Here is a 25,964-nt window from a genome sequence, read left to right on the forward strand (position 1 = left end):
GTGGTGGGTCCTACCAGACATCTCCATCTTTCCACAGTGGTGGCATCTGTTGAAATATTTATCCTTCATTTTGTTTCTGAAGTTAGTTGGTCATCACCCATTGCTGCTGACTTAGCCCACATTCTCATCCGCAAGGTTTTAGCTGGCAGAACAATTCTTCCTGCAATTTTCATGCTATTGATTAGAGTGCGATCTTTCTCTGATCCCCAAACTCTATTAAGACCATGGAGAATTCTCTGAGAGTGCTACTTGTCTAAGTCTCTTTGGGGCTGGATGGGGCCTGGGAAATGCAATGAGGCTAATAACCTTGTTTGCCTCTCACAGTATCCATCCAGTTCTGTGTGATCTTCCTGCCTCCTGTGCCTAGGACATGGGTTGCAGATTGCCTCTGTTCTTTTGTGAAAACAGTCTATCCATTGTTCCTTTGATTCTTCTTTTCCTTCTTCCAGAAAGTTTTTTTCAAGTCTGGGAGGCGAGAAAGTCTTTTTTTTTTTTTTTTTATAAAGATGTTTTAAATCTGTGTTCTGTGCCAGATGCTGTAAATCCATAGGCTGAATTTGACCTACAGAAGTGCTTTTTGCTTGGGAAGTATTTCAAAAATTGGAAAAATTCATATAAAAAGCTTAATTTCTAGATTTCTCTTTTAAAGAAATAAGTATCACTCAAAGAACTTTTAATTCTATTATCTCATTTTTATATGTTTTTATTGATTTCAGAGAGAGGAAGGGAGAAAGAGAGAAGATAGAAACATCAATGATGACAGAGAATCATTGATCAGCTGCCTCCTGCATGCCCCCTACTGGGGATAGAGCCTGCAACTCAGGCATGTGCCCTGACCAGAATTGAATCGTGACCTCCTGGTTCATGAGTCTGTGCTCAACCCTGAGCCCTATGGGCTGGGCAGATTTCTTTATTTTTTCTCTTTTTTTAAATTGAAAAAAAAATCATTATTTTTTTCTTTTATATATATATATATATATATATATATATATATATATATATATATATATTTTTTTTCTTTATTGATTAAGGTATTACAGATGTGTCCTTATCCCCCCATTGCCCCCTGACCCCCCACTCATGCCCTCACCCCCCTGGTTGTCTGTGTCCATTGATTAGGCCTATATGCATGCATACAAGTCCTTTGATTGATCTCTCCCCCTTACCCACTCCCCCTCCCCTACCTTCCCTTTGAGGTTTGATGGTCTGATCGATGTTTCTCTTTCTCTGGATCTGTTTTTGTTTATCAGTTTATGTTATTCATTATATTCCACAAATGAGTGAAATTAAGAATTCCTTCTTTTTTACAGCAGCGTAGTATTCCATTGTGTAGATGTACCACAGTTTTTTAATCCACTCATCTGCTGATGGACACTTAGGCTGTTCCCAAATCTTAGCTATGGTAAATTGTGCTGCTATGAACATAGGGGTCCATATATCCTCTCTGATTGGTTCTAGTTTCTTGGGATATATTCCTAAAAGTGGGATCACTGGGTCAAATGGGAGCTCCATTTTTAGTTTTTTGAGGAAACTCCATACTGTTCTCCACAGTGGCTGCACCAGTCTGCATTCCCACCAGCAGTGCACGAGAGTGCCTTTTTCTCCGCATCCTCACCAGCACTTGTCATTTGTTGATTTGTTGAGGATAGCCATTCTGATAGGTGTGAGATGGTACCGTATTGTCATTTTGATTTGGGCAGATTTCTCTTTGGGAAAAAATGTTCTGGCAATACTGGAACCAAATTTCCATATGGTAAAAGTCAACCAGAGCTTCATAGTGGCTCCTTACTGTGTTTGCTCTCTCTTGTCCCCACATTCTCTCTTGTTTACTTTGCTTCCATTTTCTGAAACAGTTTTTTAGAGTTGATATTTCTACCTTCAATGTTTGGTAGAAATCATAAGTGAAACAATCTAGACTTGGAGTTTTCTTTGTGGTAAAATTTTAAATATGTAGAACTACTCAGCTTTGGTAACTTATTTCTTTCAGGGAATTTGTCCATTTCATCTAAATTTTCAAATTTACTGGCATAAAATAATTCATGATTCTATTTTCTATTGTCTTTTGTTTATAATATCTATGGTGATTTCTCCTTTTCCATTTTTGTTCTTGGTAATTTTTTTTCTTGATCAGTTCTAGCTAGTTTATCAATTTTATCAGTCTTTTCGAAGAGCTGGCTTTTTATTTCATTGCATGGGACAACACCCAACTACCTGAGCCACAATGACCAGGGCCCAAATTTTTTACAGAACATTAATGTCCTATCACAGGTTAAGAGGTTTATTAAAAGAGTTCCACTGTTAAATAAGTTTGAGAAACATTGCTTCCTATATCTTTCTATTGAATATTCACTATGCACATAAAGGTTCTAAGAAATTTTTAGTAAAGAAATCTGTTTGATTTTGTTTGTCTCAGCACTTCCCACACTTTGTTGACTATACTCCTAACCACTTTCTACTCATGAACTCCTCCGGACATCTCTTGAGACATGAATGTTCCAGAGAACACAATTTTGGAAATGCAGCTTAGATAAGGTGAAAACTATCCTTCAATTACATTGTAGCTATATTTGACCTGTCCTAATATATAAAAAGCCAGGGACTGTCACTACCTAAATGACCAGATAGATGACTGAACAGCAGGCTGTGTGGGGCAACCAGGCCAGCAGGGGCAATGGGGTTAGTGAGGGACAACCAAATGGCTGAACAGCAGGCTGCATGGGGTGACCAGGCCGGCAGGGGGGTTCGTGAGGGACAACCAAACAACTGAACAGCAGGCTGCGTGGGGCGACCAGGCTGGCAGGGAGGGCAGTTGGGGGCAATGAGGCTGGCAAGCAAAGGCAGTTAGGGGCAATCAGGCAGGCAGGTGAGCAGTTAGGAGCTAGATTGTGAGAGGGATGTCCGACTACCGGTTTAGGCCCCGTCCGGGTTCTGGCCTACACCAGCAATCAGACATCCCCTGAGGGGTCCCGGTTTGGAGAGGGTGCAGGATGGGCTGAGGGGACCCCCCTCCCCGTGCATGAATTTTGTGCACTGGGCCTCTAATAGAGTTATAAATGTTAAAAGTTGGTTGAAAGTATGGAAATATTTGGCCAAGTGTAGACTCTATTCAAATCAAATTGGCAATTTTGAGTTATAAATTTTTAGAGCAACTTTCTTTCTCCAAATGCATTATAAAATGTGTTTCAATGTAATATAAAGCTCAATATTATAAGGCATTTTAGAGCACTCTTATAAAAAAAAAAACCTTTTGATGTGTGGAGTGTAAATGAACCAGAAACACATGAAATAAATTGTTTTTGAAATATACCTGTGTACAAATTTTGAGAAATGGCTTAAAATGTATTTTGACCAAATGTGTTTTGGGTTTTGCTAAATTAAGACATTAAAAAGTTTAGGATATATATGATCCTCATGAAAAGTCATCCATTCCTAACTTAAAATTCTAGAAATGAATTATAAAGTGAATATTTGTGTTTAGAAGGTGCTTAATGGATCTTGACATGCTGCAAACAAGTTTTTTGAGGTTATTAAAGTTTATTCACAACCATTCTTGATAGTCTATCAAAACTATCTACTGTTGGTAGAATCTTATATAATAAGGTGAGTCATCATTTTGTGGCTTATAAACATTTACTTATTTACCATGTTTAAAAAAGTGTTAATTCTGCTTTGCTGAAGTATCTTACTTAAAAGATTTCTGTTATGTAATTTAATAAAAAACAAACATTGAAGGAAAAAGTCAGCTACTCTATATGCCCTCATTGTAGCAGTTGAAAATAATATCCTTTTGAAAGTTTTTAGTATGTTAGTAGTTTTAGAAACAGACTAATTAAGTAGTTGAAAAACTTAAGACCTGTTAAGAAACTGATGTTAGTAACCACTTATTGAGTTTGCTTTGGGCAAGCTCAGTAATTCAGAGAACTTGCTGTGTATTTTAGCAAGGACACCTTTAACCCTAATCTATGAAATGCAGTCATGTTGAATTGTATTATTGATGCAGTGTGTTCAGGGAAGTGTTTCTCTGCTGAATGTGAGTGAAAGCACTTGATTATTTGTAAAGCATATGGCTGTCTCTTCCATGTTGGTTGTAATCTATGATACTTGCTGAAGGTTTTCTAAAGACTTAATTGGGAAAAGGAAATGATGAGTGTTATATAGTTAAAAAGACTTTCTTTTAGAGAGTGTTCCATAGGAAAAGAAAAATAGTTCTACATTATTTTTATTTATTATTGCTTTTATATAGGAGAAAACAACTTTCAAATTAGATTAATTCATAACAAAGTGATAGAGAAGTAGATGTATTATATGAAATAAGGAAGTGAATTAAATAAGGAATCAAAGAATTAGAAGCAGCAGGGTGGGTAACATCTACTTTGTTTCCATTACCCAGAAGTACTATGTGTACACCAGCAAAAACACTTTAGAAAGTTTGTCAATCCACTAGGGTAAAATAAGCCAATAAGGGTTAAGATCATGCTTCCGACTTGCACCTAATTGTCATCTTAAATCTTGCTTTGAAATGAAGCTTTAGGAATGAAGAGGTTACTATCGAAGGGGTTTTCAAACAGTGCTTTAAATATAATGAAGGTGGTCAGGGAATGCCTCCTGAGAAGGGGCTGTTGAGCTATGACTTGAAGATGTGGGAGTGAGCCCTTCAGGTACATGGGAAGGAGGTTCCCAGGCAAAGAGCACAGTGGATGCACATGAGCATACCTGGCAGGTTGGAGGGACATCATGTTGGCCAAAGTGGCCACAGAAACAAGGGGGTTACCATCATTTATTCTTAGTCTTCTCTATATTCTAGGTACTTTTATACAAACCTGACTCAAAATAAGGAAAATTGGAGAAAAAAATGTTTGTTTTTGTCAAAGTGGGTTTCAAACTTTATATATATACTAGAGCTCCAGTGCATGAAATTCGTGCACAGAGGGGGGTTCCTCAGCCTGGCCTGCACCCTCTCCAATATGGGACCCCTCGGGGGATGTCTGACTGCTGGTTTAGGCCCAATCCTTGTGGACAGACATCCCTTTCACAATCCATGATGACTGGCTCCTAACCACTCGCCTGCCTGCCTGCCTGCCTGATCACCCCTAACCCCTCTGCCTACCTGCCTGATTACCCCTAACCCCTCTGCCTGCTGGCTTGATCACCCCTACCTTGCCCCTCTGCCAGCCTGATCACCCCTACCTTGCCTCCCTGCTGACCTGATCGCCCCTACCTTGGCCCCCTGCTGGCCTGATTGCCCCTACCTTGTCCCCCTGCTGGCCTGATTGCCCTTACCTTGCCCCCCTTCTGGCCTGATTGCTCCTAACTGCCCTCCCCTGCTGGCCTGATCTTGCCCCCAATAGCCCTTCCCTGCCAGCCTGATCTTGCCCCAACTGCCCTCTCCTGCCGGCCTGATCCTGCTGCCTCTGCCTCAGTCCCCACCACCATGTCTTTGTCCGGAAGGAAGTCAGACGTCTGGAAGATGGCTGGTAGACCTGGTCTAATTAGCATGTTACCCTTTTATTAGTATAGATAGATTATATAGGATAGGATTGCTTAAATTGGGGAGGGGGGAGCCTTTTTCAGCAGGAGGAGATGCTCTTGGTAGACAAAAACACATAATCCCTATATCTGGACTGATAGCCAGCCATATGCACTATACTGTCAAACTGGTCATTAAAAAATTGAATCACTTTCTTACACCTTACATCAAACAGCTGTTGCCCTTAAAACCTCTCCTCAGCCCCCACCTTAGGTTCTGCATTCGCAGTTCACCCAGAGTAGGTTCTGATTGGTCGGTTTCTATGCCAGTTAGCATGTCCAGGCCTATCTCAGGGCCTGATCAAAGAGGCGGGGCTGATCAGCAGCTGCCCCAGGCTGCTGGCAAGCGGGCTGAACTGCTGACCTCTGGGAGAGAGAGAGCACCTCGCCAGCAGCCGCTGCCACTGCTGATCATCCCCACCTCTCATTCTCTCTCCAAGAGGTCAGCAGTTCAGCCCACTTGCCTGCTATGTGTGCAGCCTGACGTTCAGTTGAGCCTTCGGTCGTTTTGGATATTATGACCCTGGCTCTTTATATATATATAGACATTCACAAGAGCCACATGACTTGAAGTTTATTTATTCAATTCCTCTGATTTTTCCAATTTTTATGCCTTTTACTTATTCTCATCTGATTGCTCTGGCTAGAACTTCCAGTAATATATTGAATAAGGTATAAAAGCAGACATTCTGGTCTTGTTCCTGATCTTAAGGGAAATGCTAGTAGTTTTTGCCCATTGAGTATGAGGTTGGCTGTGGTTTTGTCATATATGGCCTTTATGGTGTTAAGGTATCTTCTTTTTATTCCTCATTTGCTGAGTGTTTTTATCAGAAATGGATGTTGGAATTTATCAAATACTTTTTCTGCATCGATTAATATGACCATGTGATTTTTATCCTTCATTTTGTTTATGTGATATATTATATATTGATTTGCAGATATTGTACCAACCTTGCATCTCTGGACTAAATCCCATTTGATGATGGTGTATGATCTTTTCCATGTACTAATGAATCCGGTTTGCTATTTTGTTTAGGATTTCAGCACCTATGTTCATTAGGGTTATTGGCCTATAATTTTCTTTCTTTGTTGTATCCTTATCTGGTTTTGGAATTAGGATAATGTTGGCCTCATAAAATGACTTTGAGAGTCTTCCCTCCTCTTGAATTTTTTTGGGGAATAGTTTGAGGAACATTGGTATTAGTTCTTCTTTGAAAGTTTAGTAAAATTCGCCTATGAAGCCATCTGGTCCAGGACTTTTGTTTGCTGGGAGTTTCTTGATTACTGCTTTGATTTCATGTGAGTTTCAAGCTTTTAAAAGCATTGGAAACTAATCCCAAATATCAATAAATAAAAATGATGTTTCAGCTCAAAAAATGATAGGGACATGTCAAAAAACTTACAGGAATCAGAATAAAGGAGTTTCCACTGGCCAAATCAGGGACATTTTGAACTTCAAAATAATGAGGTCAATAAGTTTTAATTCATTAAATTAAAAAATTATTGAGTCCACACTTATAACAAACAAATACTAGTATAATGGAATAGAATACCAACCATTAAGTGTGAGAGAAGTGGTAAATGCAACCACTTTAACCATCAGACAAGAATCATCTGTGGAAGGTAAAACCAGTGGGTAAGAATCTATTGAGGACAGAGATATTTATAGTCTTAGAAGTATCTCTCCATGAGTTACTCTTTACTTACAAAGAAAAATAGGAACTTTACTATGGAATAACCTGGTAGACACACCCTTAACTATTTAAATAAAGTTAATATAGTCAATAATTGGGCAAACCAATCATGTGCTTCCTGATGCAACACATCAAAAAGAATACAACATTGCTTATATAATATACTACCAAAAACATATGAGGGAATATTATAGGAACCTAAATTGGGGAATTTTAATACAGGAAATTGCTGGTACTATTCATAAATATTAATGTTGTGAAAGACAGAGGAAGGCTGATTCTGGACCAGAAAAACAAAAGTTGCTATAAAGGGCATTTGGGGGACAATTAGCACAATTTCTTAAAAATATTTTTTTATTGATTTTAGAGAGGAAAGGAAAAAGAGAGAGACATAGAAACATCAATGATGAGAGAGAATCACCGATTGGCATGCCCCACACTGGGGATCGAGCCCGCAACCCAGGCATGTGCCCTTGGCCGGAATCAAACCCGGGACCCCTCAGTCCTCAGGCCAACGCTCCATCCACTGAGCCAAACCGGCCAGGGCTAATTAGCACAATTTAAATTCATTTCTAGATCAGATAATAGCATCATGCAGGTATTAAATTTATGTAAGTGACCATCCTTGTTCTTGGAAAAGCCTTACTGAAATATTTAGAGGTAATGGAACATGGTGTTTATAGCTTTCAAACAATTTAGAAAATAAAAGATATATTAGTATATAAAGAGAGAAAGAAAAAGAGGAAAGAGAGGAGGGGGATGGCAGGAAAGAATGATAAAGCAGTTATGGCAAAATGTTAACAATCTAGGTCAAGCAGAAACAGGAGTGCTTTATACTAAGCTCGCAACTTTTTTGTAAGTTTAAAATGATTTCAAAATAAAAAAATTATAGCCAAAACCGGTTTGGCTCAGTGGATAGAGCGTCGGACTGCGGACTGAAGGGCCCCAGGTTCGATTCTGGTCAAGGGCATGTAACTTGGTTGCGGGCACATCCCCAGTAGGGGGTGCGCAAGAGGCAGCTGATCGATGTTTCTCTCTCATCGATGTTTCTGACTATCACTCTTCCTTCCTCTCTGTAAAAAATCAATAAAAAATATATTAAAAAAAATAAAAAAATTATAAGAAAAGTGATGGTGTGCTGGAGTACATTCTACTTGGTATCCCCCTTCACTCATTTTCTTCTGAAAAGGGCCCCTGATGTGCTCCTGAATACAGTTTGAAAATCCCTGCACTAAGGTGATCTTTTCTTCCAGCAAAGAAAGGGGAGAGAACAAATAGTTATACTAATCGTTTTATATAGAAAAGGGGATGTCTTATATTTTACTAGCTGTAAGAAGAGACAAGTTACCTTTTAAAATATTACTAATGTGCAGATATAGTTGGTAAATATAGGCAAACACTTAAAAGAACACGTGGATAAAATTAGGCACTAGGGCAAAGTCTGTATTTGCCCCCAGGGTTTGTGGAATTCTAAGAGAGACTGCCTGTGGTAGTATGAAGGAACTTATTTAGATAGCTGCAATAAAGCTTACTTTTTATTTAGGTTTATTTGTGCAAGCAGAATGAAGCATAGGCAGGAGTGAAGTTGGAAATCTTAGTTTAAATTGATAATCATGATAAGGTTGGCTGCTATCACTAGAAAGGCAAGATCATAGTGAACTTTAAGAGAGCAGATGATGAAAAAACGATTCAGAATTGACAAGAGAACAGTCAGAGGAACAATGTTAAAAGCATCATCCTGTGGCCCCTTCAACAGTTGTACTGAGTCAGTGACATCTATATACTTCTTGGAAATGGCAACCATAACGTCAGAGAGAAACCCAATCTGAGGGCCATTTCCCTGTGTTTCCTGGAGTTAACATCATAATCCCTATGCAGTATACTACTTCAAAAAGAACAGAACTGGAAGGTCTAGAAAATATTGTACAATACCAAAATTATGAAATTATTATCAGCATGTGAATAGCCTATAGGTTGTTTTAGTTTGGCTGCAAAGGAATTCTAGTGTCCTTAAAGGAAAAACAACCAACAAAGGAAACAAAATAAGTCATCATCTTCTGATCTAATTTGTGAGTTAAATACTAAAATCTTGTAAGTGATGAGATATAACAAAGTGTGGAAGTTAGTATATAAGACGTGAAAGAATGTTGTTTTCAGAACTGCCACAATGTATCAGAAATTACATGGAGTAGTTTTGGTGTGGAGAGCAGGTAAAGAATGAAAGCATCTATCAAGATGAAGAAGAGCAGAAATGCTTACAATGAACCAATGATCGTATGTATAGAACATGTGGTTTCTTGGCAGTTTGGAAAATAAATGAAAAATGACTTCTCACGGACAAAGATGATATAGGAGTAAAAAGGACAATTACTGTAAAAATGACTCTTTCTTAGAGATTAGGGAAAATGTAAAACAAAGAGATGTTAAATGGAAAAGGATCTGTAATTTGAACATTGGTAGGCCTGGTGTGAAAGTAGGTAGAACTAAATCAAGGGGGAAAGCATGTTGACAAAAGGAACTGTAATTGTAGGCAATATATAGACAGGGTGCTTTGTAAAGCTCTACCACAGAACAGCAATAAAGCATCAGTGGTAGATGGAACAAAAGAGTAGAAGAATGGATAATTTAATGACCATGTATAATAGTTATTACTCGGTAAAATATGATAAGAAGGGCAACCAAATCCAGTGCTCCAGGACACAAGGTGGTTGGCTAAAGGAATTAAGAAGAAGTATTATTTCAGTTGGTGTAGCTGGCTTAGCTGCTCAGGTACCCTCTTTTCCCCCAGGTATTAGCTACTGCTGTCTGCAGAACTCCGACACGGAGAGCTCAATGGTCTGCTGGTCTTTAGAACGCATTGTGTTTTAATGATCATAATAAATGCTTAGGAAATATGTAGCAAATACAGAGATATTGGTGTTTCAGTAGAAATTAATGACCACATCTGTCTTTTGATTGGTGTTTTCATTTAAATCATCAGGCCTAGTGATAAGTTCCCAGTCACAGATTTTATTAAAAAGACTGACTATATATAATATCTGACATTTTTTATTCTTATAATAGACTAGGTTTTAAACACTGGAACCACAGTTCTGCCCAATGAAATACATAGTTGCTCTGGCAAGCAATAATAACAAATAAGATGTGGTGTTTTTATTTTATAAAATAGTGTGCACACATACAGTGCACGCAAGGTTCCAGAATACAAAGCTGATTTAATGGCAATCAAATTTTAGTAGAATTTACTTGATTGTAACATCTTCCTTTTAGGCTGGAACACAGTATATTACAGAATATCAGACAAATCACTCATTCTGGGAACAAAGACTTTTGAAAACTGTCAGCTCACTGACAGTTACGATGAGCATTTATTTCAGGCTTATAAAACATATTAATCAAACTTGTTCAGAAGTGGTGGTCCAAAGAGGGTTATTTTATTTTTTGAGAGATATTTTAAATAACTGAGGAGCACTGGTAACATATTCTTCATGAATACAAAACTACAATGTTGTCTTCCCTCCACCCCCCAAAAAATGAGTAAATGCTTTTCTCAGGCTTAAAGAATGAGCATAATGCAGGAATCTGTTTATTACAAGACTATTTGCAAAAGACCTATGCACCATTCATTGAACCTTGAAAAACACTTGAAAATATGGGTTGCATTTGCAAACTTCAGTGTATGACATAGAAATCTGGCAAGCTGCCTGGCTTCTACTTAAAGGATTGTCATTCTGGGAAAAATAAATTTCTCTAACTAGACAAAAGTCAATGTTTTCATGTTTTACTGCAATCAAACTGATAGAGCTGACAATTTAATGTCTCAACACTTAAAATATCTGTGGATAATCAGTTACCTCAATCAATCATAAACACAAATCCTTCTATTTTTGAAGCTTGTGTGTCTGTGACTAAGATATAAAACAGTTTGCCGAGGCCCTTCCCCCACAACACCTCATCATCTATCCACCACCACCCTCTCAATATTCCTGATTTGTTTTTAGCTATGCAGATATTTATACACACTATGCATCTGGAAATAACTTTGATCAAGTGTGATCAAATTTAGAAACTTTTCTTTCACTGTCCTGTTTTATTTAATTTTTATGGAGAGTTTATAGATGGTATGCCTGTCAGGGAAATGTGGAAGCGCTCTGGCATTCCAGCTGAAGACATCATTACGAGTGAAAAAATGCTCAAGGCTTTTTCAAAGTGGGTGCTGAAACATACATTTCCTTTTTCTGACTCGAGGGGATGCTGGTAGCTACCCCAAACAGACAGGTATTTTGGGGTCAAATGGTGTAGTGCTGGCCCCTTAGGATTTCCTGGCAAGCACACCGAATGGCTTACTTCTGGAAACCAATCATAATGATGAGGATGATAAAGCAAGGAAGGCAGTGACAACAACATAAAAAGCTGCCTGAGGAATTGGATTCCAGGTAGCTCTAGATTTGGCAGAGCTGACAGGTTCAGCTCCCTAAGCTTTGGTATTGATAATGACGGGAAACTTCAGACAATTTTAGAAATCTGTTTCCATTAAGATATGTACCAGGGCGTTTCTGCAACTGTGAGAACAAGTTTACTGAGGCTCACCATCCTCCTTTGAACATGATAAGAATTGATGTAAGTGGTTTTACATTCTTACAGATAATTACTGTGAACACTCAATAAGCCAGATTCCTTATTTGAAATATTCTTTATATATAAATATATATTTATGTCTGGTGTATATGCATGCATATGTATATAATAGACATACACATTCACCACCACTGCCTCCTTTTTTGTTTCTTTGATTATTCAGGGCTTTGCAATCAAACTAAGCCGGAGTTTTAGGACCCTTGGGGCAGCATCTTTTAGTTCCCCGTCAGGCTACGCTGAAAAACAATCAATCTTGTTCTTGCACTCACTTGGCGGAAGTGCCACCGCACGAATTGTGCAGTGCTTTGCTCTTGCCATGAAGCCTGGGTGACAAAACTTTTTACAAGAAGCTGACTGTATTTGGGGTTATGAATATGCAATGACTCTCATTAGTATTGAGCGCCAGAGCAGGGGTTGACATCCCCCACCACTTTGAGTTGCTGCAGAATCAGCTAATGAATTGTCTTGCTCTTTCGCGCACACAGCCTGCTGCTGTGGCTCCTACCTTCCAAGGGGAGTTGCCCAGTTTGAGAAGACCACTGACTGTAGAAATTAATTGTCAAGATCTACTCTCGATTTTGTGAAATAATGTTTAGACAGTGCTTAGATTGTTAAAACAAAAGAGCACTAAACTTTGCATAAAATAATATCCCAAATAGGAATTTTCAGAAAGCGAGATGAGAATGCATATATGTCTTACAGTCACCACTGTGTATAGACATACTTCCATCCTGCATCATTGTCCAGTGTGTGTATCTATATATAGATGAAATCAAATCACCGAAATCTGACATTCTTCTTGTTTGTCTATTATCCTTCCAAATAGAGCAAACAGAAGTAATAGAAAATTCACAAAATGAATGGGGTAGAAACAAAGCTATTTCATCAATCCTTTACCATATTCTTTCTTTTTTTTCACTCCTGGGTCTCTGCCAAACATTTTACAGCTCATACACATACCATCTTTCATGAATATGTTACCGATAAGGATAGGTTTCTAACCACTGATTAAGATATCTAAGCGGATTTGCAGTCTGTGAGAAGATGCAAAAGTGCTCAGAAAACACTTAGAATCATCCCTTTTCAATAGGATGAATTAAATGTGTGTTTCCATACTCCTCCCCCCTTTGAAATTTCCTTTCAACTAGAAGAGAAGTTCTGTGGCTTGCTACAGATTGTAAAATAGAGATTGCATTGAAATAGATCATGCTAAAAGGCAGGGGACGTGTAAGCTGTGCAAATAAGGCAACAAAGACTAAGTTCTTACGTTCAGGTATTTGCTCTTCAGTCATTTGTTTAATTTGCAATGGAAAGGCGCCTCTTACAAGGAAGTAGATATGTGTTATGTTGGTAGAGCTTTAGAGGGTAGTGCTATTATAATTTTCATATCTGTTTGACCTATCACTAGAAACAAGAAAAAACTAAAGCCCAAGAACATACACAAATAGTACCGAGTATGAGTACAGCTTAAAATAAATGCAGTATGACAAAGTGGCTCAAGCATCATACATCAAACACTTGTTACCTCTGCTGGTCTTGGTGACTGCACATGACAAAGAACAAATCAGTGATAAAAATCTCAGGAAAGATGGAACCAGTCTGAGCCTTTGCAAAGAACATCAGTCATCTTATAGAGCTGAGGTATTATTTGTTCAAATAATCCTTGGTTTCCTATTTAATGGACACAATACACCTCCGCTTTTAGACCAAAGCCACCAAGGGAAATCTTTTTATTTCTTTATTTAAAATATTGGACACATCTTGGGACCATCAGAAATGATCACATGACAAGGTACTAAATTATCTTATTTCATTTCTAAATTTGCATTCTTGTTGCACTTCACTGTCAGTATAAGGTTTAAGAAGCTTACTGTTTTAAAGTTCCTTTATAATTAGAAGAAAAGTTCTAATCCTGGGATATTTCTGATTTTTTTATGGTGTTTTCCTAAGTATCCAAACATTTTTTTAAAAATTAGAAGACAAGGGTCTGCCTGGGTATGTGAAAATAAAGTGTTCAGCTCATGAGGCACACACTCAAATTTTAAAATATAAAAGGGGGAACAGATCAGCTGAAATTATTATATTTAACCATAAAGACTATTCAAGTTTAATGGAAATATTAACTAATATCTGTTACTATGGATATGAGAATCACATTATAAGTGAAAATATTTTAGTTTTATGGTAATTATAATTATGATGGTTTTGATTTGGCTCTGTAATTAGCATCTATAGACATTGTGACTGTTGTGAAAACATTATTTATAGAAGGTTTATCAAAATATAATTTGGCACTTGTTGCCTTTATCAAATATTGGAGTTTAATGGAATAAAATACAAAGAACTTGTGCTTTTGTGTGCTTTGCTGATAATAATTTATTGCACCTTCTTTTCTATATACAACTATGATACAATTGTGACAGCAGACAAAGCAAAATGTTGCATTGTTTCTATTCATATTATGTTAAGCTGTCCTGCTATACAGTAGAGTTTGGACACTTGCAGGGCAACATCATATGTACATATGGATTGCCTTGGCCAGGTGGCTCAGTTGGTAGGAGCATTGTCCCATACACCAAAAAGGTTTTGGGTCCGATTCCCAATCGGAGCACATACCTAGGTTGTGGGTTTGATTCCTGGCTGGGGCGCGTATGGGAGGCAACCAATTGATGTTTCTCTCTCACATCAATGTTTCTCTTTCTCTCACTTCCTTTCTCTCTAAAAATCAATGGAGACATAATCTTGGATGAGGAATGATATATATATATATATATATATATATATATATTCTGCAATTATTTGATTCCTCTTTCGACACTAGCATATATACCCATAATTAATATCCTGACATAGTTTTATGATTTTAATTCAGAATTGGGGTATCCTAAAGCGAACCAAGCACAGGGAAATCAGAGACACATGCTGTGTACTTGCTTACTCAAGCGATGAAACTCCTTCCCTTCACTTCCTTCCTTCCTCCCTCTCTCATAATAGGGAGGAGAAGGAATGAGAGAGTTCAGCCTTGGATGAATTTACCTAAAATGTTGCTAGCAGAGGCTATTTTAATTTGAACATGTAAGTTTTGTGCCCTATTGTTTAGTTTATTCTGTTTTGACTTATATGTGCATGGAGAGGAGTAACATAATTTTTTAGTGTTTAGGGTTTCTAGAGGTCTTGATCTGAACCTGAATGGACCAAGGGATTTACTTTACCATCAGCAAATGTTACTTACATATTTTTTCTTGTCAGCCAGAAATTAACATTTATTGAATACAATCTGGGTGCTGGGAGTGAAGAGAGGTGGATTAAGAAAATATAGAAAGCAGAATCCTGGGTACCAGGAAGTTTACAGTGTAGCTGGGATGAAAGGTCACAGGGGACATGATGGAGATTCATTTACAGGGCTAGGTATCAACAAATACACATTGATTTAGTGCGCACTAATACGGAAGTGTTTCAGAGCTGCCATTGAGATGTGAGAACAGCCTTAGGAGAGACATCTATAGAGATTCCTCATATGAGGTTCCTACCTGGATTTTGGAAGTTTAAAGATTTTATTTAAAATGTATTAGATTTGGCTTCACTTTGAAACAGGATTTATGTATCTAAAACTCACTTTATATTAATTTGAATGTGACATTTCTTATAGAATTGACTTAATTTGAAGTGTAGACCTGTGTGTTTATAACATGCTTTTCATTTTTCTCACCTTAAAAATTTTAGTTAGGGAAAAACACACACCTTGTTTACCAAACTACCAATTTTAAATGTAAAAGTGAATAGATACAGGGATAGGCTTAAAAAGATTAAAGTACCATCATTTTATTTATTTTTATTTTTATTTTTATTTTTTTAAAATATATTTTATTGATATTTTACAGAGAGGAAGGGAGAGGGATAGAGAGTTAGAAACATCGATGAGAGAGAAACATCGATCAGCTGCCTCCTGCACACCTCCTACTGGGGATGTGCCCACAACCAAGGTACGTGCCCCTGACCGGAATCGAACCCGGGACCCTTCAGTCCGCAGGCCGATGCTCTATCCACTGAGCCAAACCGGTTTCGGCAAAGTACCATCATTTTAAACAACACTTTTTATTCCTTAAGACTTTCCCCAATAGTCTTACCTAAGTACACGTGTAAATGTTGACTCCGTATTTGATACCCAGCAAAATTATGCAGAGATTTCTGAGTACTCTAACACCGAAATAACCCTAACCAGTTTGGCTCAGTGGATAGAGCGTCGGCCCGCGGACTGAAGAAGGGTCCCGGGTTTGATTCCGGTCAAGGGCATGTACCTGGGTTGTGGGCTCGATCCCCAATAGGGGGCATGTAGGATGCAGCTGATCGATGTTTCTCTCTCATTGATGTTTCTAACTCTCTATCCCTCTCTCTTCCTCTCTGCAAAAATCAATAAATTATATAAAACCAGAGATAGTCATTGTATACCCTGTGGCAGGGGGAAACTTATTCCTTTATGGGGTCCCTGAAAACTCCTATAATTGTTTAATTCTAGCCACAAGCCTGGCTCTCAGTAAAATTGTAAAGTTGTCTAATTTCTACCCCATAACTTTCATGCTCTTCTTCTTACCCTTCTCCTACTCTCCTCAGATATTAATGATAAAGGCTTGAGGTTACCCCCGCCGAGGTGGTCATTTGCTTTTCTAGTAGGAGTCTCTGGGGTTTGATGTGCGTTTGGTATGTGGCAGGCACTGTGCTAGGTCCTTCCTTGAAACATCTGTATTGAGTGGTGCAGAGAAACATATTAAGTAAATTGTCAGGATCACACAAAGAGCTAGACTTTGAGTCTCAGTGTTTCAGACTCTAAAACCTGTGCTCTTTGCACTACAGCGAACCATTTTTAGACTTACAGTAATATGGTGGCCTTTAAATGAGATGAGGTGGATCTAATTAGTGCTACTTACTCCTAAAGCCAGTTTTGTATTGTTGCACCTTCAGTCTTTTAAATGCAGACTTATTTGAGGAGGACTTTAAACTTTGTTTTGAATTTATTCAATTCAATTCAATTTAGTGAACATTTATTGAATGTCTCTTCTTTGCCAGGCACTGTGTTAGATGCTGGTGGTATAAAGACAGTCTATTTAGGGAAACATTAGAAATAACTATAATACAATTCACTGAATGCTATAATAGAGGCATATGCAAGGGATCATTGGAACATATGGGGGAATAATTAATTTGAAGGAAGATGTTAAGGAATGCTATGTTTGAACAGAACTTTGATGGACAAGAAGTAAGAATTTGCCAGAAGGACAGAAGGAGTTTGATAATTTATTTCAGGTGATGGGAACAACATGAGCACATGTGTGAATATACCTTGTATTTTTTGGGATATGGTAAGAGTGGTACATTGCAAGAGTGGTAGATTGTAAGAGTGGTCACAAATTCTACCCTTTCCTACACCCAACTCCTGGCAATGTGATATTGAAGATCCTTCCATTAAGAAAAGGAGTCTGTTTCCCATCTCTGAATTTGGGTTGGCCATGTGATTTGCTTTGGCCAGTGGACACTAGCAAATGTGAAAGTGCTTATGCATTGGGGCTTCTGTGCTTGGAACCCTGAGGCCATATTGTCAATGAACCTAGGTTATCCTGCTGGAGAATAAGGGCCGCCTGCAGGAGGGCAGAGGCTCTGGCTGACAGTCTACTAACCACCAGACGTGTGAGTGAGATCATCTCGGACCATCTAGTCACTAGCTGATCCCCCAGACACATGGGAGAGTCCAGGAGAAATCTGTTGTGAGCCCAGTCAGAAAGACCCAGATGATTTGCACAACTATGGACTAAATAAAATATCATTTTAGCCAGTAGGTTTGGGGTGTTTTGATATATAACAAAGCTGATACCTAGAAGGTCTAAGTAGAGTGTAGGGGATGCGGGAGGAGGCATTTCCTGGAGATGAAGAGGATGCGTAACATTTGCAATATCATGTTAAGAAGTTTAGACCTATTTTGTAGGACCAAGCTTCCCAAACTTTATTGATTGATGTACCACTTTTATGTTTTTAAAAATATCTGCATACTATTAGAATTAATTTTTAATAGTTCATATTTTATACTAAAATTTATTTTGAAAGCAAACTCAATATTAACTTAAACCCCCAGGCAGATCTGTTAATTCTACTTTTCTAGACCTATTAAAATATATTCTAAAAGTAGGTCTGTGTGCTATCAGAAGTCATTTTGTATTTCTCTTATGCTTTGCTGTGTTCTTGGATTTCCTGCTTTAACCTGTAGGAATCAGGAACATGTGGAAACTAATTTGAAGTAGAAAGGGTAGGAAGGAGTGAGGAGCCTACTGCAGAGGTCCAGGTGGGATATGGCACATGATAGACAGACTTAAGATGCGTTCTGAAGAAGAGGAGAAAGGATCTGGTGACAGATTTGATGTATGTGTGCTGGGAGAGGGGAGTGTGAAGTACCCACTGAGTGAATACTATGAAGAAAGGGAGGAGTAAAAAAATAAAGGTAATAGATCTGTGGCTGTGCTTGTTGAGTTTGTTAGTAGGTTATTTGAAAACAGAGGCCCACTAGGCATTTGCATATATGGATCGGGCTTATTAAAATGTTGTTTTTTAAATATCAGCATCTAAGTGATAGTTGAAGTTTCAGGAGTAATGTCAAGAGGAAGTAGTTAGTACAGATTTTCAGTCTTTTATTTTTCTCATCCCCAAACTCTTAGTGATGTGATTTAGTGCAGCTAGAAATACTGAGGGGTCCATATAGGTAATGATTCTCAAATGGGGGTGGAAAGTGTCTTTGTAGTTTGAAAAAAGTCTTCTCCAAATGATTTTCATGTACCACTCTTCACCCCCTCCCCCCAGTCGAGTTAGTGAAATGAGGACAGGGCTGAGGAAGAGGAAGAGAAGTTGGTAAAATGGACAGAGTGATCCGAGATGTAGATCCCTCTAAGAGGGAGGGAACTTTTTTTTTTTTTAAATATATTTTATTGATTTTTTACAGAGAGGAAGGGAGAAGGATAGAGAGTCAGAAACATCGATGAGAGAGAAACATCGATCAGCTGCCTTCTGCACACTCCCCACTGGGTATGTGCCTGCAACCAAGGTACATGCCCTTGGCCGGAATCGAACCTGGGACCCTTGAGTCCGCAGGCCGATGCTCTATCCACTGAGCCAAACCGGTTAGGGCGAGGGAGGGAACTTTTATAGAAGTGAAGGAACTTTAAGATGAAGGGACATGCCATGGTACTAAATTCTGCAGAGGATTATTCTTTAACCCAAACTGGCTCATCGAAGTATATTACATGGCATGTAATGGGGGCATAGTAAGTATTTGGATGAATGATTTATGTAGAACTGTTTTGTGTTTGAAACACTCCATAAGCCTCAAGTATTCAAGTCAAACGGGATTTGTAATTGTACTGCTTTGGGCTCCAACCAAAATCAATGTGAGTTTTAAAAAGTTGTGTTTCTCTGCCCATGGTCGGTGCCTTAGAAGAGCGGCCCCTTGGGCATCGCACCCTTATCTCAGTGCAAAGTAGTGTTTGAGGCTGTTTTCAGGGAATAATGTCAATCAACAGCCCTGTGGCCACTCCACACATGGGCCTCCTCCTACCCTGTGCACCTGTGGTTCCCGAAGAAAGTTAGTTGCCGTATGATGATTTGGGTTGATGGAATGAATATATTGGGCTGGCAGAACTGGAATGCCATCAACCTATCTGGTTCTCAGATAATTTTTGTACTCATCTTAGCAGCTCCTTTTATATTGTTACTGTTTTTTAAGTGACATCAATTTCTACCCTGCTCTGCCTGTGGTTAAGGAAAGGCCCTGGATCAGGATAGCAGAGTGTTCTCAGACCGCGATTTGGTGGCTGCGCCTCCTGCTTGCAGAGCGCTCAGCAGCACGCACTGGGTTGACATCTGGCATTCACGACTCCTGTGAGACTGGCTTCCCCCTAAATGTGCCCTGAAAGCATCCCTGCTGTGCCCCTTCTGTGCAAGTGTAAACACATCACAGGAAATGAGCAAGTAAAGACCTACTTTTCCTGAAGGAATCAAGAAAGCCCCTCACCCAGCTGGAGAGCGGGCTTTGGGGTCCAGCTTCAGGAAATTGGACCAGCCATTTGGGCAGAGGCTGCTGTCTTGTGGCACCTTCATCCCTTGCTCCCTCTCAACCCCCTGGGTGCGCTGTTCTCAGTTATCTGGCTGAGGAAAATTGCTCCAGGATCTTCAAAATGTGAAGTAAGGGTTGTCTTTCATTGGAGATTCATTAGTGCAGCTGGATTTAGTTATTTACTGTTGTACATTTGGCACTGTCCTTACTGAGGTAGAGGACTCATTTTAAAATCACCGAAGCGGTCTAAAGTTAATCCTAAAAAGAAATGTATCTATTTGTATTTGTTTTAATACGAAGATAAGCCATTACAATGATTGGAGAAAATAGGCACATAACAAGGAAGTTAAGACAGCAAAATAAAAGAGGAAACCTTTTCCCTCCCTTTTCCTCGCTGGCTTCCCAATCCCGCTGTATTTGCTCCAGCCTAATGGGTGCATTTTAAATAAAATCCACTCACTCTCTTTGCTGTCTGTTTTCCTGCCACTACAAATAGCTCAGCCCCTCTTTCAGATCCACTTCAAGGAAACACAGGCTTGAATCCCCCCATCCTGGATTTGTCTGAACTGCTGCATCTGCAGCACACCCAGGACCCACTGCTGGAGCGGGGGCACCTGGGAGGCGAGGCAGCGGGGAGAGCCAGCACAGCCCAGTGAGTCAGGCGGGCCTGTGTGGAAGCGTAGGTGAGCCAGCAGCTAATGAGAAAAATAGGGGCCGTGGATAATTCTGATGTGGGGAAATCTGAAAGGCTCTTCTGCATGCCAGGGCATTTGAATATTTGGCAAACAGCTGGCTGGGCTCAGGGAGAGCGCCTCTGATTCGCCTGCTCAGATGTTCAAAGATAAAATGAGGCAGCCGGCGCGCCAGCACACAGCTCATAGCCTTGCAGTCAGTTTTGAATTTAGATTTGAATTGTGATATCAATGTCATGGTGGCACATGCTTTGAGAAAGTACTTACAGAGAATAATTGAAAGATTCAGTGTGAAGCTTCTGAAAGCCGTAATTTAAAGTTCCAGAAGCCTCCGTATTACTCTCACCATTAAAATTTAAAGTGACAGAAGCCCAATTATGATAGTTATTTTCTTAAATAAAATCATATTTCTACCCCAAGTGAAAGATTCATCGCTGCTCACTAATCTCTGTCAGGAGAACCCATCTCGGCCGCGTCCAGTGTCAGCCGTGAAGATGGTTCGCTTTATCCTGGGGACAATGAGGCGACTGGGGGAGCAGAGCTGGAGAGCCTCCTGGGAGGAGCTGGACTTGCAGGAGGCTGATTTGCATGATAATCACCATCATGGATCCTCTGTGGTGCCAGCCTCCACACTTAACCAAATGCAGTATAACTTTTAATAGCAGCTGAGAAGGCCCAGTAGGAGCCCTAGCACACATTTTGCCAAACCTAAATGATGTCAAAAACTGCTTTTGTTAAGAGGGTTGTAAAGCTAAACCCCACTGAGGACTGGAGACTTGGAACATAACTTTAAAACCTGATTAAAGAAAGAAATACTTGAGAAAGGCTATAACTTTGGGGACCATTATGAGATATGAAGCTCTTCCTCCTCCTCCTCCTTCTTCCTCTTCCTCGTCTTCTCACAGAAATCTGTTTACCAGAAGAACTGGTTTACCAGAAGGATTTCTGTGGCCATTGAAACCACGACGTGGAAACAGATTAGTGGGAATACGGAAACATTTCAGTGCAGAAATTTCTTTATCAGTTAAAAGCATGGAGTCAGACTTTTAGACTATGAATCTTTCCAATTTCTCTGGTCCATTAGGTTTTCCACCATCCTGCATGGTGATTTGGGGAATATTGTGTAATGGTAAGCCAGAATTGCAATGAAAAAGTGCACAGGGCCAGTCAAGCTTCAACAGGGACAACGGAGCATGTGAATCAACTAATGTTATGATGCATGATGGTGAATGATACAGAGTGTATATACATCAATACTAATCTAAGCAGTGTCTTATAAATAATAAATCATGTAATTTCTCAAAAGTATCACACTGTGATAAAACATTTACAAGTAGGTTTTGGGTTTGCTGTTTTGTCATGACTTTAGCACAGCCAGTCCTGTGGCAGTTTGCAAGTTTAAATTTTGTTGTCTGGCATTGGCTCCAGAATCTCTCTCCACCTTTTTTACAAAACTGATCCTATGATATGAACTCAACTTCTTTTCCTTCATCCTTGCCTCGAATCACGTGGCTTTCCCTCTTCCTTCCCTTTTATTCACATCTCAGTGGTGTCTCTTCCACTTGCCACATTCGACATTTTTTTGCCTCTTCCTGAAAAAATCCTTCCCCAAATTCCCTACTCTGTTTTTCTTCTTTAAATCTTCTTAAGTTGTCTACTTTCTTGCCTCTTCATTTTCACCATTTACTCTCTAACCTTTTGCAATCTAGACTCAGCCACCACTGACACTACCATCATGGGCAAAGTCTACACTCCTACTTCACAGACCACTTTTCTGCCCTCAGGGAGAGGGACTCACATAACTGACACATGTGGAATGAGTAAGTGGGCCAGCTCAGCTTACTGTCATCTTTTTTCTACCCAGAGGAGGGCCTGCCTACGGAGAGCCCACACTCTCCCTGAGTCTGGGAGGCCACCCCCGCCACCCCACTCCCAGGCTGCATGAGCCTGGCTGTGGAGATGGCCCAAGCTGATGGTTTTCCAGCGGTCGCCAACCTTTCAGACCTTACGGACTACCAGTGGTCCGTGGACCACAGGCTGGCGACCGCCGGAGTGAGCTTGGTCTGGCTTTCATAATAAGCTGCCTCACTACTCTGGTCTCAGTTAGTAATCAAGGTTATACTTTAGCCTCTCATCTCTTTTATTTTTGTATTCTTAACTTCTTCAGAACCCAGGAGAGGAAGGGTTGTTCTCAATTTTGGGCGAATTGCTTGGAAACCTAAATAAATGCAATAGTGTATACAAAGCAAAAAGTTAAAGTCCTGTCTTCCTAATCTTACTCCCCAGAGGCTTGATTCCTCTCTCTCTCTCTCTCCCTCCCTCCCTTGAGAGGACATAGCAAAAAAGGTGGCTGTCAGCCAGGAAGCGGACCCTCACCAAGAATCGAATCTGCTTCTATCTTGATCAGCCTGCAAAACTGTGAGAAATAAATGCTTGTTGACTTAAATCTGGTTCCACCACCTACCCACAGGGCACCAGGCCTAAAACATTAGTTGGGCTGCCCTCCACCTAGATTGTTTGGCGTGTGTCCCAAGGCTACTCCCCTTGTAGAGAGGCCTGTGGTAGCTCACTTACAAGTGGACCTAAAGACAAGAAGAAACCTCCATGCGATCTGACTGAGCTGTGGGCTCCTCACTGCTTTAGGTAGGCCCTCGAAGGCTGGTAGAATTTGTGTGGCATCTGCTACACTGTGATGACCTGTGTGGGAAAACCCACACTGTGTATCGGGGACTTGGCTCTGGCAGCAGACATGTGCCTGACCTACGCACTTGTACATTTTCCTCACTCAGGCTACACACGGACGCATATCTTCATTGGAAACAAGTGCAGACGGAGCAGCAAAGAGGGCCTGTTAAACGGCCAGGAATTTCGACACAACGCGCACGTGCCGACAGCACTGCAAGAAAGGGCCGGGCAGCTGGCTCTGGTAGGTCATTTCGCTGCTCACCCAGAGATCTGAAATGGACTTTTAACTATCACTGCCGATTGGCTATGGCTATATTCCTTAATGTGAACATCTGATTAGGATTCATTTTCTTCAATTTATGAGTCGATCACTGAACTTGTAGGATTGAATTTGTTGTCATATTTTGCCATCTGTACTATATTGTTGTTTTGGCATATGTTATGCATTATTATTATTTTTTTTTGCTGGACTTTTAAGGCACTTCTTATCTGTTTTAGTTTTGAAGTTACTCCTCTTCCTCCCTTCACCATTGTATGGCTTTTTAGATTTGTTAATGGAGATAGAGCAGGTCTAAGTGTCTATTAAACTCTTTTTTATATACAGTAAAACCCATTAACACGGACCTCACTAAATTTGGAATTTATGATAATGAGGGCAGGGCCCGGGTTAAAGTTTACTTTTGCATTGTCTCTGAATGAAAGCTTTTCTGGGCTAACACATAGTATAAATACAATTACAGGGGGTGGGGGTGGCAGTATTAATTTAAAAAGCAGTCTTTCAAGCACTCCAGGGAAAGGCCTTGCAGGAGAGGGAGAGAGGTGGTATGCAGAATGCACAGTGCAGACGGTGCCGCTCACCAGCGATGTGACCTTGGACAAATGACTCAGCTTCTCTGAGAATCTTTCCTCGTCTACAAAATGAAGACAGTTATCTAATTTATGGGGTTGCTGTGAGGGTTACATTTAATGTGTCAAAAGTGCCTGGTATGAGTATGTACTTCATAAATGGCGTTAATTATTACCTACCTAAAGTAGCTAATTTCAAATACTTCTCATTTTTTTCACTAAAGCAGGGTTCTTTAGTGCTTTAGAGTTTTGTTAACCTGATCTGAAATATTGCTTTACTATTATTACTGGTTGAAGGAAGACCTAGCAGTTTGGTGTGGTAGAGAAAATTGTGCATATACTTTAGAGTCAGACTCAGGTTTGAAAGTAATTCTATCACTCATTAGCTACATGGCCCTAAGCAAGTTACATAATGTTGCTCAGGTTTTTTTTTTTTTTTTTAATTTGTGAAAATGAGCTGATAATACCTTCCGGACTTCCATGAGGACTCAGTGAGATAATGCATGTAAAGTGGTCAGCCTGGTGATTTCCATGTAGTATCCCTCAAACATCAGATGTTGCTATTATCGTGATCTTTTTGACAATAGTCCACACTCAAGACTTTTCATTAATTCAGACTTGTCTTCTTCAGTTCACCTAATTAATGGATTTTACTCTAGATGTAATCTTCATTCTGATGAGAATTTTAAATATGTAAGTAAAAAATTATAGAGAAGCAAAATGGCTATATAGATAGGTAGAGTAAAAGAGGAAAAAATAATATTTTAAAAGGGCAAGCACAAGGCATTACGTTAGACTTAAATTACTGAATAGTAAAATTTGTGCAGAATCTTTGTCCTTTATGAAAGATCTTTATATTAGCCAGGAAGAAATAGAGATGTATGTATACAAAGTAGAAAGTGTAGCATGGGACCAGCTCATATCATTCATTGGAGAGGGAAGCAGTAAGTCTATGTTCAACTTTATTTTCATCTTGTTGCTTTCCCCTGTGTTTCATAGGTTGTATGGATGAGAAATTGAAGCACTATCATGTCCTGCATAGAGACTATAATCTCTCCTCCCCTAATGACAGGCCTTTACAGTTTGTCAGAATCCATCACCTCAGTAGATCAGACTGTATTACTTTGATGACTGGCAAATGGGTGCCACTTGTGAAATGAAAGCAACCAGGTGTGTATGTGTGTTTATTAAGTACTCTTCAATAGGAGAAATGTGTTTTACTGAAAACTCACTCCTGTTATTTTTGTAGAAGCCAGAAGTGCTCATCTTCCTTTGGGAAGACATAAGAATTATTTTTCATGAGATTCTGAGCTATGATAATACAAATTCACAACTATAAATACGTTATAAAATCAGTTTTTTTCATAATATGCATGCACCATGGAACCTTGTGATAAAAACTAGTGGGGACAGAACCAATTATGTTGGGGTTGTGCGCCTTTGACTTTCCAGGGCTGCCCAATTTAAGCAGATTGTTTTTAAAAGTAAAATCAGTTCTTTAAATTAACAACCAATGGCTTAACATATAAGAATTTTCATATAAGTATATTCACAAGTCAGACAAAACCTTTTGTTAGACCATGTTTTCTAAGATTTGGGTCAGAAAAATGTCACCTCTCTAATGCACAACATATTGATTAGTTGTATTATTTCAATGTGTATTTTTTTGAAGTACTTAATGGTTAATTGTGAAAGTAGGACATTATTTTTCTAGATCAGCAGATCAACAGAAATAGCAAGAATAACTAATTTTTATTATATGCAGATCTGTGCTGGAAGCTGGGGATATAA

The 25,964-nt window shown here is 39.4% G+C and overlaps 1 long non-coding RNA gene across 7 annotated transcripts in view; it reads left to right on the top strand.

The window, feature by feature from the left end:
- LOC308253835 overlaps window positions 1-25,964 on the top strand; it is a 128,418-nt gene that overhangs the window by 96,709 nt on the left and 5,745 nt on the right. For 4 of the 7 annotated variants that reach the window (XR_013961159.1, XR_013961162.1, XR_013961164.1 and 1 more), the window contains exons 8-9: window positions 23,432-23,568; window positions 25,173-25,343. The exons of 1 other annotated variant lie outside the window; for it this stretch is intronic. This is a non-coding gene — a long non-coding RNA (uncharacterized lncRNA). The remainder of the gene's footprint in view (window positions 1-23,431; window positions 23,569-25,172; window positions 25,344-25,964) is intronic. 2 more of the 7 variants (XR_013961161.1, XR_013961163.1) reach the window with 1 other exon arrangement.

Source organism: Plecotus auritus (assembly GCF_963455305.1).
Source record: "Plecotus auritus genome assembly, chromosome: 7".
NCBI lineage: Eukaryota > Metazoa > Chordata > Mammalia > Chiroptera > Vespertilionidae > Plecotus > Plecotus auritus.